At 32.3% G+C, this 17,277-nt stretch overlaps 1 protein-coding gene and 1 long non-coding RNA gene across 3 annotated transcripts in view; one reads left to right on the forward strand and one right to left on the reverse strand.

Annotated features, from left to right (window-relative positions):
• LOC127700714 (cell adhesion molecule-related/down-regulated by oncogenes-like) overlaps positions 1-17,277 on the reverse strand; it is a 115,823-nt gene that overhangs the window by 97,531 nt on the left and 1,015 nt on the right. The gene's annotated exons all lie outside the window — the stretch shown is intronic.
• LOC127700719 (uncharacterized) lies at positions 1,533-11,239 on the forward strand. 2 transcript variants are annotated; one of them, XR_007981699.1, is made up of 3 exons: positions 1,533-2,165; positions 5,242-8,995; positions 10,522-11,239. It is a non-coding gene; the product is annotated as an uncharacterized LOC127700719 (long non-coding RNA). The 2 variants fall into 2 exon arrangements; XR_007981698.1 differs by having other exon boundaries at positions 5,242-11,239.

Genomic DNA, 17,277 nt, shown 5'->3' on the forward strand with positions numbered 1-17,277 from the left:
TGTCATTCCCCACAGCAGAGATATCTAATTTTGAATTGAACAGAATGTAGAATAAGTGAATGGGTTATAAATATTAAATAATAATATGAATAAATATTCTTTATTTAGTTTGTTCTTTATTCTCAATTCTTTTTTTTTTTTTTTTATTAATAATCCAATTATTCTCTATGATTCTTTATTCTATATTTCTGCCTTTTTTACTATCTGTTCTTTATTTTGCACTTTTTGTCATTATTTTCTATTCTTAAACTCCCATCTTGATTCCAGACCCTCAAATATACGTAAATGTACGAAAGCTTGCATGAGCCCCCTTGCATGGTACGTCGAACACGAAAACCCGGAAATCTTTTCACCGTTACCGTTTTTTTATACTATGACGCAAAATCCATGGACGCTCACGCGATCATCTGTTGCTGTCTTTTTATAAGTTTTTAAGAATGGACAGAGATAGATGATACAAGGAACTTTGGTTTTTCAAACTGGTGAATCAAAAATTTATTATAAACAGATAAATTGAAATGGGTGATCTGTCGATTAACTGGAATAACCATATAAATTGTAAGCCCTTTAGACAATAAGACAAACTTGGAAAAAGGGGGGATATCATATACATGTACAAGGGGAGGACATCATATACTTGATGTAATGTATTGGAATTGTTTATCTAATGTCACAACAGAACTTAATTTCTTTAAATGATGCAGACCTGTATATCTTATGATAAATGTGTGGTATTTGTATTTGTTTTTCAGTTGTTTTAAAACCATGAAAATGTAGACGACTTTATTATCTCTCTAGCAATTAATAGCTATTTTACACTTAATAGATAGGGGTGCCCCTGGGGATCAATTACTCCCCCCTTTTCATATAATTTAGATTTAAAAAATGTATATACCTTTTCATACATCGCGTAGGTAATAATGTACATGTAACCTTTTCCCAATTTTAATAATGAATGATTCCAGGACATGCAGGAGCGGACAAGAATCACATTCCTGTATTACCGAGAAAATCATCACATTTGATTAAAGCTCAAATTCCTTATTTTATGTTAACTTAAGGCAAAACGAGACTTGCAACTACACAAATGTAAGAAAATTACAGGGCTTTGCATCTGAGAGGGGGGTAGGACCTTTATCGGGACTCTGGGATCGGGTGTTTTTAAGCTCGGGATTTCAGGATTGATCCTTTCGGGATCCGGGAATTCTTTTTTTTCGAATTTCGGGATGTCTGGATTTAATTTTTTTTAAATTCGGGACCTCAGAATTCCATGTTTTTAAGCCCGGGATTTCAGGATCAGGACCCCTCCTACCCCCCATCATATGACAAGTACAATAAGCCTTGATTATCCTGAGTCTGAGACTACTATTACTGAGTACTATAACAATAAACATCTAGTATTTCTCAGCCTTATCATACATGTATTATACTTCTGATAGTTTTCCACACCTATTCGCATATGTTTAAGCTGAAAAATATGACCCCGGCTATTACAGCGGCAGGTCTTATCACCTTGTACATTATAAGTAGAAGTGGACCCTAGAGTGCATGAATGGTCTACTTTACATCTACTTAAATGTGAATATAAAAATAAAAAGATGTGGTAAGATTGCCAATGAGAAGAGTCCAATTCTCCACAAGAGATCAAATGACATAGAAGTTAACAAGTATATTAAAGTTATGGTACAAATGTACAAGATGACTTCAACAATGAACAAAGCCCATACCAGAAAGTCAGCTATAAAAGACATTTAATGGAAATGACAAATGTTAAACAATGCAAATGAAGAAACTAACAGACTGATAATGATTTATAAACAAAACAAGGAACAAATAAACAAATATGATATACAGCAACAAGAAACAGGGCAAGTCTAGATCTGTTGTTCTTGTTTTAAAAGATCAAAATAAGCCATTTTTGCCATATAAAAATATTTAAGGCAATTTGGCAGATGTATTGTAACTTCATCTTATTATACATTTGAACATGTTATACATTATTTCTTTTAGCATTTTCAATAAAAGTACATTTTGTACATGTACTTCAACAGAACAGAATTCATTTGAGGCCTTGCTTTCCAGATTATATAATGGATTCATAGATTGTCATATTGATTTATGTGCATAAAAGGAGCAGTAGTCAATGAATAATTTTGTGATGAGAGGTATGTAATGAAGAGGATAACTTTGTTTAAATATTTTGTTGTTGTCAGACTGTATACATGTTGCAAGTTTTGAGGTCATAGACATGATAGAGTTGAAAGTTTTGATTCTTGTTGTGGGCTATTTCTATAAGCAGTGACAAATTTTTTTTTTTACAGGTCAATTTTATAGAAAATAGGGTTGGAAGCTCTATTAACACTTCATTGCTTGTTCTTTTTTTGTCTTGCAACAACAGTCATGAAGGTGAGTCTTGGGCATGCTGTTTTTAACAGAGGCGAAGTAATAAACAATTTGTTAAAAATTGAGATTAGGTCAGTTTAAGAGGAACCAAACAATAACGTATGGCCGAGTTATGGTTAAATAAGTCAATAATATTTTTTGCAGTAGAAGTAGGATATCCACTTCTCATTTCCATTTCCATTGAGATTATATGGTCCAAATCCCTCAGTCATGGTTGATTGACTTTGATATTTTTACTTAACTTAAATGTGAAAAGTTTCTGATTAGGTCAGTTTGAGTGAACCAATAATGATAAATCATTGATATTTGCATGAATTGATATGCAGTTGTATTTGTCAGAGTACTAGCACATTTCATATCCCTTGTTTTTTTATTTTGCCCAGCCCCTCAGTCATGGTCTATTGATTTTGAAACTTTGTCAAGTCATGGATGGTGTGTGACTTTGGATGTTTAAGCATTGTCATTTGAAATCAACTAACAGGATTTCATACAGAGAAGACATGCTTCTATGTCTAAAGTTTATTCATATAATATTAATGTATACCAAAGGTTTATTATATACCAGTAATGTCTTGGATAAATTATTTATACAGGAATTACTTCATTTTGAAATGTAAATTCTATGGAAGATAACCATTTTTTCCAGTAAAGCACTGTTATGGTTGCATTTTTTTGTCAGATATTTTTGTAATTCATACCATAGGTCTATATCAGCATGGTCTTTTAGTTTTATGAGTTAGAAAATAACTGCTGATCAAATATGTTTACAGTAGTTATACCTCTTGGAAATAGATATTGTAAGAAAAACTGCATTGCAAGCAATCCCACACATGTCTTCATTTCTTTTAGATTATTTATAATTATGAAAAAGGTTAAAAGAACATACATATTTTTTGCTTTTTGACAGCAAATTTTATATATCCATCAATTGGCGAAGTACATTGAAGCGCTGTTCTTTTATTAAGTGCATGAAGTATGGATGGTAACACAAATGACAACATATTATGTTCATGAGTTAATATTGCCTTGTCTGAAAATAGTATACGCGAAGTACTAACATTGAACTATGGTAATGTTGTGAGCCTAACGCTGTAGTGAATGACGTTATTGTATAGATTTCATAGCTACAACAACGATTAAACGTACATTGCAATCATAAGTATTTATTAAGATTCCACAACATGCCTATAAATGGTGTATTTAAACAATTTTGCCTATGTAACAGGAAATCAAGATTTAATAAACATCAAGAGTTAATGCCTAAATGTTGTTTTTTATACGACCGCAAAAAAATTTTGCGGTCGTATATTGGTATGACGTTGGCGTCGTCGTCGTCGTCCGAAGACACATTGGTTTTCGCACTCTAACTTTAGTTTAAGTGAATGGATCTCTATGAAATTTTACCATAAGGTTCAATACCACAAAAGGAAGGTTGGGATTAATTTTGGGGGTTATGGTACCAACAGTTAAGGAATAAGGGGCTAAAAATAAGCATTTTTGTAACTTCGAGACATAACTTGTGTGTTAGTGTATGGATCTCTCTGACATTGTACCACAAGGTTCCATATCACAAAGGGAATACTGGGATTGATTTTGGGGGTAATTGTCTCAAAATTTTAGGAATTAGGGGCCAAAAAAAAGGCAAAAAACAAGCATTTTTCTAGTTTCATGACAATAACTTGTGTGTAAGTGTATGGATCTTTCTGAAATTGTACTACAAGGTTCCATATCACAAAGGGAAAGCTGGAATTGAGTTTTGGGGTAACTACGTTTAGGAATAAGGGGCCAAAAAGAAGCATTTTTCTAGTTTCCAGACAATAACTTGTGTTCAAGTGTATGGATCTCTGAAATTGCACTGCAAGGTACCATACCACAAAGGGAAGGCTGGGATTGATTTTGGGGGTAATTGCCTCAAAATTTTAGGATTTGAGGCTAAAAAGGGGCAAAAAACAAGCATTTTTCTAGTTTCAGGACAATAACTTGTGTGTAAGAGTATGGATCTTTATGAAGTTGTACTACAAGGTTCCATATCACAAAGGGAAAGCTGGGTTTGAGTTTGGGGGTAATTGCCCTAAATGTTTAGGAATTTGGGACCAAAAAGGGGCTTAAAACAAACATTTTTCTAGTTTCCAGACAATAACTTGTGTTCAAGTGTATGGATCTCTCTGAAATTGTACTGCAAGGTACCATACCACAAAGGGAAGGCTGGGATTGAGTTTGGGGGTGATGAATCATAAGGGGGTTCAAAAAATTTGGGGGAGGGATTTTTTTTTCCTTTTTTTTTTCTTTAAAATTTTCCATTTTAAATTAATTGGTTATTTCTGATTTATATATAAAGGCAAATAATAATGAGTCTTTTTTTATTATGATATGGTTTGAATAGGTAAATTAAAAAAATTTAAGTTCTTAGACCACATTCATTCTGTGTCAGAAACCTATGCTGTGTCAAATATTTAATCACAATCCAAATTCAGTGCTGTATCAAGCTTGAATGTTGTATCCATACTTGCCCCAACCATCAGGGTTCAACCTCTGCTGTCGTATCAAGCTGTGCCCAGCAGAGCATTTTATTTTAAACTGTAGACAGCAGAATAGATGATTTATATTGGAAAAAGTTCATACTATACTAAGACGGGCTTAGGCTATACATATATTATTAATATTAGTTACACTGTTGATCTTTTTATACGACCGTTGTTGTTTGCTTACACATTTTTTCCATTCACTCAAAAGTAAAAATATAAATTAGTGACTCTGAGCATCAGTTCATACGTCATCTACAAAAATGATCTAGTTTTTGTCTGGAGTTCTGGATTAAATTAAGATTTACAATTTTAGCTTATTACCATGGTTACCAAATGAAAGGAAAGTGCAGTATTAGAATCACTGGTGTACATGTAGATGCGGATGTCCGGCAAAAAGAACTGGTATCAAAGTAAGTTCATCTGTAGAATTGCAGTTAATTTAAATAATTTAATGTTATCTATTTAAACCTTTTTCAAGTGTAATTGTACATGTTACGGCATGTATACTGTTGTTTATTTATGTCTTTCTGATGTCAAGTATGCATCAAGGAATCCTTATCCTGCTCTCCTTCTTCTGCTCCACACACACACACGCATGAGATGACAGAAGTTCAAATATTTATAGCATTTGCTTATATTATGAATTGTATATTTAAAAGTTGTTCTCGTCTGAAATATACATACATTGTAAAATATTTGCCACTGAACATTAAAATAAGCAAAAAAAATCAATCGATTATTGTTTTTGCATTATAGGAATGAGTTTTCAAACATACATGTATAACAATTGAATAATTTCCTTTTAAGATTTTTTTATGAACCAGCATATAGATATAACATGTATAAGGAGATGAGGTACATGTATGATTCTTAATGTGACAACTATCAATTAAAAAACCAAAGGACGAAGATGTAAACATTTGCTGGTCACTGTACAGCCATAAACAATGATCAAAATCCATACCATAAAGTAACCTATTATGGCTATACATGTAACTTGTATAAGGATGAAAAAATGTGAACCAATAAAAAAAATAAAACTACACACAGTATGGCAGACAGCACCCAACATAAGAACCAAATGTCAGAATCAGCCAGAAAGGGCTGGACTCATCAACAAGCACTAAAAAGAAATAACAAAATAATAAAAGATGCAAAAATTATGTATTCCCAAACTAAAATATCTATCAGTTCACCTTCGACAGATTTAATCAATTAATGTAACAACAAAACATTTGTCATTTCAAACAGTCTAAGAAAGCATGACTTTGTGTAATGCCAAAATATTGAACACACAAGAATATGTAGGACCATAACAGCATATAAGTATTAATAGTTGCATAGAATTTCAATTTCTGAAATACATGTTCTGCTTTTTGTCAAGCTTGCAAATTTATTTCACGAAAGCGAGACAGTGATCCTAGATTCTGCCAGAGGCGGCGTCGCTGTCCTAAAATTTAGGTTCAGTCTGTGGTTAAATTTTTTTTGAACATTGATAACTTTGTCAAACAGACATGGGATTTTGTGAAATTGAGACAGAATATTTGAAGTTTCTTAATGACCAAACTACAGTATCCAAGGCAAAATTTTTCTGTATTTCAACTAATAAATGGGCTTAGTTTTTTTGATGAGCTTGCGACTTCCGTTGCAGAAAGCTCGACATAGGGATATTGATCAGGCGGCTGCGTCCATGGTGGGGTTAACAAACTTCTTCAAATCTTTATATTTTAGAAGGTGGAAGACACGGATGCTTCATACTATGTACAATGTATATAGATGCATATGTATGTTATGAAGTTTCTGTCAGTCAACTGTCCATTGTCCTTGAACTCATTTTCATGATTTAGTGATTACTTGAAAAAATAAAGATTTTTTGTAATGTTAATTTCTCTCATAATTTCTCTCTTATTAATATTATTTATAGTATTCATGGTAATAGGATATTTATATTTACTTAGTATATGGGTACCTTGCAAGGTCCTAGTGTCTGTCTACTCTGTCAGAAAGTTTTTGTGGTCAAGTCAATATCTCAGGCATTATCAGCAATAAGTCTACTGTATTTGGTGTATGGAATTATTGTAAGGTGTAGATGTCCAACTGGTAGTTGTAATCTGGCCTTGACCTCATTTTAATGGTTCAGTAATAAGTTTTTATGTTTTGGTCTAATTTTTATACGACCGCAAAAAAAATTTTGTGGTCGTATATTGGTATGACGTTGGCGTCAGCGTCGTCCGGCGTCGTCGTCCGAAGACACATTAGTTTTCGCACTCTAACTTTAGTTTAAGTAAATGGATCTCGATGAAATTTTACCATAAGGTTCAATACCACAAAAGGAAGGTGGGGATTGATTTAGGGGGTTATGGTACCAACAGTTAAGGAATTAGGGGCCAAAAAGGGGCCAAAAATAAGCATTTTTGTAACTTCCAGACATAACTTGTGTGTAAGTGTATGGATCTCTCTGACATTATACCACAAGGTTCCATATCACAAAGGGAATGCTGGGATTGATTTTGGGGGTAATTGCCTCCAAATTTTAGGAATTAGGGGCCAAAAAGGGGCCAAAAACAAGCATTTTTCTACTTTCATGACAATAACTTGTGTGTAAGAGTATGGATCTTTCTGACATTGTATCACAAGGTTCCATATCACAAAGGGAATGCTGGGATTGATTTTGGGGGTAATTGCCTCCAAGTTTTAGGAATTAGGGGTCAAAAAGGGGCAAAAAACAAGCATTTTTTTAGTTTCATGACAATAACTTGTGTGTAAGTGTATGGATCTTTATGAAATTGTACTACAAGGTTCCATATCACAAAGGGAGAGCTGGAATGGAGTTTGGGGGTAATTGCCCAAAAAGTTTAGGAAAAAGGGGCCAAAAAGGGGCCAAAAATAAGCATTTTTCTAGTTTCCAGACAATAACTTGTGTTCAGGTGTATGGATCTCTCTGAAATTGTACTGCAAGGTACCATACCACAAAGGGAAGGCTGGGATTGATTTTGGGGTTAATTCCCTCAAAATTTTAGGAATTGGGGGCCATAAAAGGGCAAAAAAACAAGCATTTTTCTAGTTTTAGGACAATAACTTTTGTGTAAGTGTATGGATCTTTATGAAATTGTACTGCAAGGTTCCATATCACAAATTAACGGGAAAGCTGGGTTTGAGTTTGGGGGTAATTGCCCTAAACGTTTAGGAATTTGGGGCCAAAAAACAAGCATTTTTCTAGTTTCCAGACAATAACTTGTGTTCAAGTGTATGGATCTCTCTGAAATTGTACTGCAAGGTACCATACCACAAAGGGAAGGCTGGGATTGAGTTTGGGGGTGATGAATCATAAGGGGGTTCAAAAAATTGGGGGGGGGGATTTTTTTTTCCTTTTTTTTCTTTAAAATTTTCAATTTTAAATTGGTTATTTCTGATTTATATATAAAAGCAAATAATAATGATATGGTTTGAATAGGTAAATTAAAAAATTTTAAGTTCTTAGACCACTTTCATTCTGTGTCAGAAACCTATGCTGTGTCAAATATTTAATTACAATCCAAATTCAGTGCTGTATCAAGCTTGAATGTTGTGTCCATACTTGCCCCAACTGTTCAGGGTTCGACCTCTGCGGTCGTATCAAGCTGCGCCCCAGCGGAGCATTTTATTGGATACTATAAGCATTCAGTAAATTATATTTGGTGTATGGAATGTTTGTAAGGTGTACTGATCTAAAATTGAGAATGGAAATGGGGAATGTGTCAAAGAGACAACAACCCGACCAAAGAGCAAAAAACAGCCAAAGGCCACCAATGGGTCTGACAGTAATCACCTAAACTTGACCTCATCTTCATGGTTCATTGGATATTTTTTTCTTGCTTAGAGGTGAACTATAATTGGTTTCTGGAATGATTGTAAATTAAAATTGTAAGGTGTTTAGGTTTAACTTTACATTTATGTTGCAGGCTTCATCTGACCTTAACCTTATTTTCATTGTTCATTGGTCAATATTAAATTTCTCTTGATTTGGTCTTTTTTTTAGATACTAAAAGTAAAGGTGAACTACTTTATGTTTATGGAATGATTGTAAGGTATTTATATTTGTCTTGCAGGTACAATTCTTGCCAGATTTTTTAAAACTTATTCTATAGGTTAATATCAGCATAATCCTAGTCAAGCTTTATAAATTTGGCCGATCAACTTTTTTCTAAAGAGTTATGCCCCTTGGAAATAATAAATTTATGGAAAATGGCCTCGTAAATGCTCTCATTTTTTGTCGAGCCTTCGACTTTTGTCGAAAAAGCGAGACATAGCGATCCTACATTCCGTCGGTGTCGGCGGCGTCCAAAAATATTCACTCTGTGGTTAAAGTTTTTGAAATTTTAATAACTTTCTTAAACTATCCTGGATTTCTACCAAACTTGGACAGAAGCTTGTTTATGATCATAAGATAGTATCCAGAAGTAAATTTTGTAAAAAAAAAATCCTGTTTTTCCGTATTTTACTTATAAATGGACTTAGTTTTTCTGCCAGGAAACATTACATTCACTCTGTGGTTAAAGTTTTTAAAATTTTAATAACTTTCTCAAACTATCCTGGATTTGTACCAAACTTGGCCAGATGCTTGTTTATGATCATAAGATAGTATCCAGAAGTTAATTTTATTAAAAAAAAATCCTGTTTTTCCGTATTTTACTTATAAATGGACTTAGTTTTTCTGCCAGGAAACATTACATTCACTCTGTGGTTAAAGTTTTTAAAATTTTAATAACTTTCTCAAACTATCCTGGATTTCTACCAAACTTGGCCAGATGCTTGTTTATGATCATAAGATAGTATCCAGAAGTAAATTTAAAAAAAAAAAATCCTGTTAATCCGTATTTTACTTATAAATGGACTTAGTTTTTCTGCCAGGAAACATTACATTCACTCTGTGGTTAAAGTTTTTAAAATTTTAATAACTTTCTTAAACTATCCTGGATTATAACCAAACATGGCCAGATGCTTGTTTATGATCAAAAGCTAGTATCTAGAAGGAAATTTTTATTAAAATTTTGTACTTGTTTATCCATATTTTACTTATAAATGGACTTAGTTTTTCTTCCAGTTAACATTACATACAGTCTGCAGTTAAATTTTTAAAAATATTTATTAGATTCATAAACTATCCTGGATTTTTACCAAACTTGGACAGAAGCTGCTTACAATAAAAAAATTGTATCGAGAGGAATATTTTTATTAAATTTTTTCCTCATCTCATTTTTGTTGAGCCTGCGATTAACAGCAAAAGTAGGCAAGACACTGGGTTCCGCGGAACCCTTACGAATTTTTTTATTAAACTTATACATGTAGTATACTATTATAGTAATGCCCTGGTCGGTTTGAAATATTTAGTATACAAGAAAAAGAACTTTTTTTCCCCCAAACACATTTTTATTTATAAATATTTTTGAGAACAAAAAATAAAATTGAGAATGGAAATTGGGAATATGTCAAAGAGACAACAACCTGACCAAAGAGCAAAAAAACATGTTTTTTTTAAATATTGCCCCTTGATAGATAAAAAATGTACGACTAGTTGGACATTGAAACTCTTTTCTTTTATTTTTACTTGCAGAAACTGAAAAGTAAAGAAACAGAACCAAAGAACGTTAATTTTAGATTAATACAATATTGAACTGAAAGTCAATTTAGTTGTCTTTCTTAATCATACAGGATGTTTCCAAAAAAGCAGCTGCATACACATGCACCAGTAATAGCCAGCAGTGAAGACAATTAAATATCTGTGTATGGTGATATAGCAATAGAAATATCACATACATCATAGGAAAATAGAAATGGAGTATGTCAAAGAGACACACATAATGACATATGAAAATAGAATATAGACAATAGAAATGGAGTATGTCAAAGAGACACACATATGAAAATAGAATATAGACAATAGAAATGGGGTATGTCAAAGAGAAACACATGAAAATATAGAACATAGACAATAGAAATAGGGTATATCAAAGAGACAAACATATGAAAATAGAATATAGACAATAGAATTTGGGTATGACAGAGACAAAAATATTAAAAATAGAATACAGACAAAAGAAATGGGGTATGCCAAAGAGACTAACATATGAAAATAGAATATAGACAATAGAAATGGTGAATGTCAAAGAAACAAACAAACCAAAATAGAATATACTAGACAATAGAAATGTGGTATGTCAAAGAGACAAAAATATGAAAATAGAAGAGACAACAATTTAATAAAAAAAAAATTCTACTTGATATAAAAATTATGGAGCACTGTTATTTTTCTGCATAAAAGAATGCCTGTATACAGTTGTTTTTTATTTGTTTGAGCTTTTGATGTTGCCATGTATTTTCTGTGGAGTTTGGTATTTTGGGTTATTTACTTTTTAAAGCAACAGCTCATCACAAATAAATGCATTTGAACAATTAAAAACATATAAAAAATATATATTGAGGACCAAGATAAAATCATATGAAAACATATGTTTGGGCCAAACATATGAAAACATATGTTTAGGACAAACATATGAAAACATATGTTTAGGCCAGGTATGAAAACATATGAAAAACATATGTTTGTAAAAAACATATGAAAAACATATGTTTTCCATATGTTTACATGTATGAAAAACATATGTTTTTCATATGATTTTAAAAACATATGTTTTTCATATGTTTTCCATATGTTTTTCATATGTTCGAAAACATATGTTTTCATGTCGGGCCTAAACATATGTTTACATATGTTTTCAAACATATGAAAAACATATGTTAAACATATGAAAACATATGTTGCAATTTTTCCTATGTTATATTTTTAGTATCTGTCATGTAAACATTAAGAAAGTTGACTTCATAATCTATTGGGATCTTATGTGATCACTTGTTCCAGTTTGATTCCAATCCCTAGTTAGGTTCTCAAGTTTCCAATTGGCAACTAAAATCAACTACTGTAAATTCAGAAATTATTGCGATTTTGTCATTTAAGACTAAAATGCGATTTTAATTTTTGCAATATTGAGAAAAATCCTGTTTAATTCATATAAAAAATTTCAATATGCGAGTTTAAATTATTGCGATTATAACCCTGTCGCATTTTTCGCAATAATAAAAACATCGCAATAATTTCTGAATTTACACTAAATGCTGACAAATGGATGGACGATGGGTCAAAACTATATATCCTACTACTTTATGAAATCCCCCTGCTACTTCATGGCATACTGTTATGAATATATGCAAACTAAAATAATTGTTGAAAGAAGTATATTGTTTATATGGATTTGTTATAAAAAGTTCAAGAGATTAATATCAAAAGATGACAAATCGAGTTCAATGGCAATGAAATCATTATGCAACCAATCTTTGCTGATCATTACCATACAAGGTGAACTGTGAGCCGCTCACTAATGATACCCCATCTATAAGTATAGGGTAAACAGGAAGTTGATGAGTGATGGATGTAAAAACACATAGCACAGTATATATATATATCCGTTCATCCTATTTCTAATATTTTGACTCTTCAAAATTCAAGAGTCCATCCTAAATTGAGGTAAATTATATGGCCTTCTAAATACCGTTTCGATCCCTAACATCACTGATGAGACATTAATTGTCGAAATCTGGATATGGTGTACTAATTTTTGCACCTTTTGTTTGCGGTATACCATCTTTTCCGCAAGTTTATTGTTTTCTGTTTGGTATTTAATTAATAATTTTAAAAGATCCATTTTGTAACATCTTGTGATCCGTTTATTTGGCAATCGCCAATGGCAGTCAGCAGGGTTTAAGAACATCTGTTGTTCGACCTGTTAGTCAAATGCGTTTTGTTAAAATATACTTTTTCACTTTTTTGGTCTTTTGGAAAATGTTGTTTGTGCTGTATTTGGACCCCTCTATCAAGAAATTTGTTTTGCATGCACACATATAAAAATTGCGGTTTTTATCCAACGCAATCATAGGTTTGAACGTTGTTTTCAATTTAGACGTGTATATATTTATCATATACTTGTAGAAAATAACGGTATAATTGTACCCCTTGATAAAACTAATTTATACATATATTTATTCAATAAATTTGAAGAATTGTCTTAGCCGTGTGATATGACTTTTGTTATCAACTGCTTCTGGTATATATCAACTGTTTCCGGTTTATATCAACTGCTTCCGGTTATTATCGCAGGCTTTTCTTTAACGTAATCGCAAAGAATTTCGACGTCATTTTGCAAACTCCAGAAAATAAACCTCAGTGGTACATTTAAGTGAAAAACATAGCTAAGTAGAATAACAGAAGGAAAATTAGGAAACAGGAAAATATATTATTAAAAAACGCAAAACAAATAATACAATAAATGAATTTTATAAAGTTTTAAAAAAGTTTTCATGTCTGTATGGCTTCTGCTGAAGTATATGATAAAAAGAACATAACATGTCATTTTTCATATCAGACCCCTTATCAGCCCATGGTCAAAATCATCCCTCGAGCCTGTCGGCTCTTGGGCTGATAAGGGGTCTGATATGAAAAATGCCATGTTATAATCTATATATATAGCATGCTCAAATGAAGGTCGATTTCAATTTTCAGAAAGCTCTGATCTGTTGTTCCTGACTCCTGAGATAAATGAAACCAAAGTTTTACACATGGGCTGAATGTGTAAGAACATGCACGTATTTGGTAAACAGTAATTTGATAAGCAATGAATCTGAAAACAGATCACACAGTACAAAATGCTCTCATGAAGCTTCATACCAAATTTCAGAATGCTCTGATTTGTAATTCTTGAGAAAAACAGGCCCACAATTATATTGGATGGACAAAATGGACTCATAGGACAAAAAAAAACAAATCACAAATCTATGCTGCCACAGGGGAAAGTTGTCTATTTGACCTCTGAAAGTCTTCATTGACCTAATTAAAGAACCTTAGTGAGCGCGCTCACATACCCCACATCCCCACATTGTTATTAGAGAAATAAAATAAGTGTAAGAAAAAAAAATTTTATCAGAAAAAAAAATTGAATCATAATTTCCTGTCAATATGCACATCTACATAGTATGTCCTTATTATCTGAAAAGGTTTCATGAAATTCTGTTGTGTGGTTTGAGAGGAGTTGCGATGACAAAAGGTTGCAGTAGTATATTGGGCAAATAAGTTCAAAGGGGCGTAACTCCTGGAAATAAAATTGAATCGTAATTTCCTGTCGATATGCACATCTACATAGTATGTCCTTATTATCTGAAAAGGTTTCATGAAATTCTGTTGTGTGGTTTGAGAGGAGTTGTGATGACAAAAGGTTGCAGTAGTATATTGGGCAAATAAGTTCAAAGGAGCGTAACTCCTGGAAAAAAAATTGAATCGTAATTTCCTGTCGATATGCACATCTACGTAGTATGTCCTTATTATCTGAAAAGGTTTCATGAAATTCTGTTGTGTGGTTTGAGAGGAGTTGCGATGACAAACTGTTGCAGTAGTACATTAAAGTAAATAAGTTCAAAGAGGCGTAACTCCTAGAAAAAGAATTGAATCGTAATGCACAACTACATAGTATGTCCTTATTATCTAAAAATTCGTAAGGGTTCCGCGGAACCCAGTGTCTCGCCTACTTTTGGTGTTAATCGTAGGCTCAACAAAAATGAGGAAAAAACTTAATAAAAATGTTCCCCTCTAAACTATGTTTTGATTGTAAGTAGCTTCTGTCCAAGTTTGGTAAAAATCCAGGATAATTTATGAATCTAATAAATGTTTTAAAAACTTAAACTGCAGAATGTATGTAATGTTGACTGGAAGAAAAACTAAGTCCATTTATAAGTAAAATACAGAAAAAATGGAACAAAATTTTATCAAAATTTCCTTCTAGATACTAGCTTTTGATCATAAACAAGCTTCTGTCCAAGTGTGGTAGAAATCCAGGATAGTTTAAGAAAGTTGTTAAAATTTTAAAAACTTTAACCACAGAGTGAATGTAATGTTAACTGGCAGAAAAACTAAGTCCATTTATAAGTAAAATACGGAAAAATGGAATTTTTTTTTTACAAAATTTACTTCTGGATACTATCTTATGATCATAAACAAGCTTCTTTCCAAGTTTGGTATAAATCCAGGATAGTTTAAGAAAGTTATTAAAATTTCAAAAACTTTAACCACAGAGTGAATGTAATGTTTCCTGGCAGAAAAACTTAAGTCCATTTATAAGTAAAATACAGAAAAATGGATTTTTTTTTTACAAAATTTACTTCTGGATACTATCTTATGATCATAAACAAGCTTCTTTCCAAGTTTGGTAGAAATCTAGGATAGTTTAAGAAAGTTATTGAAATTTTAAAAACTTTAACCACAGAGTGAATGTAATGTTAACTGGCAGAAAAACTAAGTCCACTTATAAGTAAAATACGGAAAAAATGGAATTTTTTTTTTACAAAATTTACTTTTGAATATAATCTTATGATCATAAACAAGCTTCTGTCCAAGTTTGGTAGAAATCCAGGATAGTTTAAGAAAGTTATTAAAATTTTAAAAACTTTAACCACAGAGTGAATATTTGTGGACGCCGCCGACGACGCCGACAGAATGTAGGATCGCTATGTCTCGCTTTTTCGACAAAAGTCGAAGGCTCGACAAAAAGGTTTCGTGAAATTCTGTTGTGTGGTTTGAGAGGAGTTGCGATGACAAGAAACAGGACTGACGGACTGACGGACGGACGGACGGACGGACGGACAGACGGACAGACGGACAGACAGACGGACGGGTCAAAAACATTATACCCTCCGCAACCCATTGCGTGGGGTATAATAAACAACCAATGGAAATGTAGTATTTTGTAACACATTGCAAGACTGGCCTACCAAATTAACACATTTTTGTCGAGCCTTCGACTTTTGTCGAAAAGCGAGACATAGCGATCCTACATTCCGTCGGCGTCCACAAATGTTCACTCTGTGGTTAAAGTTTTTGAAATTTTAATAACTTTCTTAAACTATCCTGGATTTCTACCAAACTTGGACAGAAGCTTGTTTATGATCATAAGATTATATTCAAAAGTAATTTTGTAAAAAAAAAATTCCATTTTTTCCGTATTTTACTTATAAATGGACTTAGTTTTTCTGCCAGGAAACATTACATTCACTCTGTGGTTTAAGTTTTTGAAATTTTAATAACTTTCTTAAACTATCCTGGATTTCTACTAAACTTGGAAAGAAGTTTGTTTATGATCATAAGATAGTATCAAGAAGTAAATTTTGTAAAAAAAAATTCCATTTTTTCTGTATTTTACTTATAAATGGACTTAGTTTTTCTGCCAGTTAACATTACATTCACTCTGTGGTTAAAGTTTTTAAAATTTTAACAACTTTCTTAAACTATCCTGGATTTCTACCACACTTGGACAGAAGCTTGTTTATGATCAAAGCTAGTATCTAGAAGGAAATTTTGATAAAATTTTGTTCCATTTTTTCCGTATTTTACTTATAAATGGACTTAGTTTTTCTTCCAGTCAACATAGCATACAGTCTGCAGTTTAAGTTTTTAAAGCATTTATTAGATTCATAAATTATCCTGGATTTTTACCAAACTTTGACAGAAGCTACTTACAATCAAAAGATAGTATAGAGAGGAATATTTTTATTAATTTTTTTCCTCATTTTTGTTGAGCCTGCGATTAACAGCAAAAGTAGGCGAGACACTGGGTTCCGTGGAACCCTTACGAATTTTTCATATTACTTATCTATATCACACTCCGATCAGAGTGACATATGAGAAATATTTCTTCATGCGGGGGAAGTAGATAACAGGCAACAACCATATGAGAAAAGTATTTATGATCCTGCCATATTCCTACTTTATGTGAAATAGATTTGTAATCCATGAAATTACTGAACCTCTATTTGTGATAGTTCATATCTACATGTATTCTGTAAAGAGGTTACATTGTGATTTGTTCTTACATCAACATACCTTGATCGTAAAACTGAAATTAAAAGCTTAACCATGATCACTCAACCATATAAATGAGGTTACATCATTGAATGTAAACTAAAATCTAAATAGCTCATATTCTGATGTTACAGTAGATGAAGATATGAAATTATCATGTCTGCTTTATATCAAACTACATTATACCATACCCATGGAAAAATGTATGGAAGTAAATTGACAATACTGAAGCAAAGCATACAAAGTATTCCCCAATTGTAGGTGGGGCATACCTAGATTAAACTATTAATTGTAAACTTCCCTGTGATATAGCCTTTTTTTTAGGAGATGAGGCGTAAAGCAATCATCAATCAATCAATCAATGTTAAACAAGTTTCTAACAAACATTCAAAAATCTCGCTCTTCTGCAGT

The sequence above is a fragment of the Mytilus californianus genome, unplaced genomic scaffold (assembly GCF_021869535.1).
Source record: "Mytilus californianus isolate M0D057914Y unplaced genomic scaffold, xbMytCali1.0.p SCAF_5, whole genome shotgun sequence".
In the NCBI taxonomy this organism is placed as follows: Eukaryota; Metazoa; Mollusca; class Bivalvia; order Mytilida; family Mytilidae; genus Mytilus; species Mytilus californianus.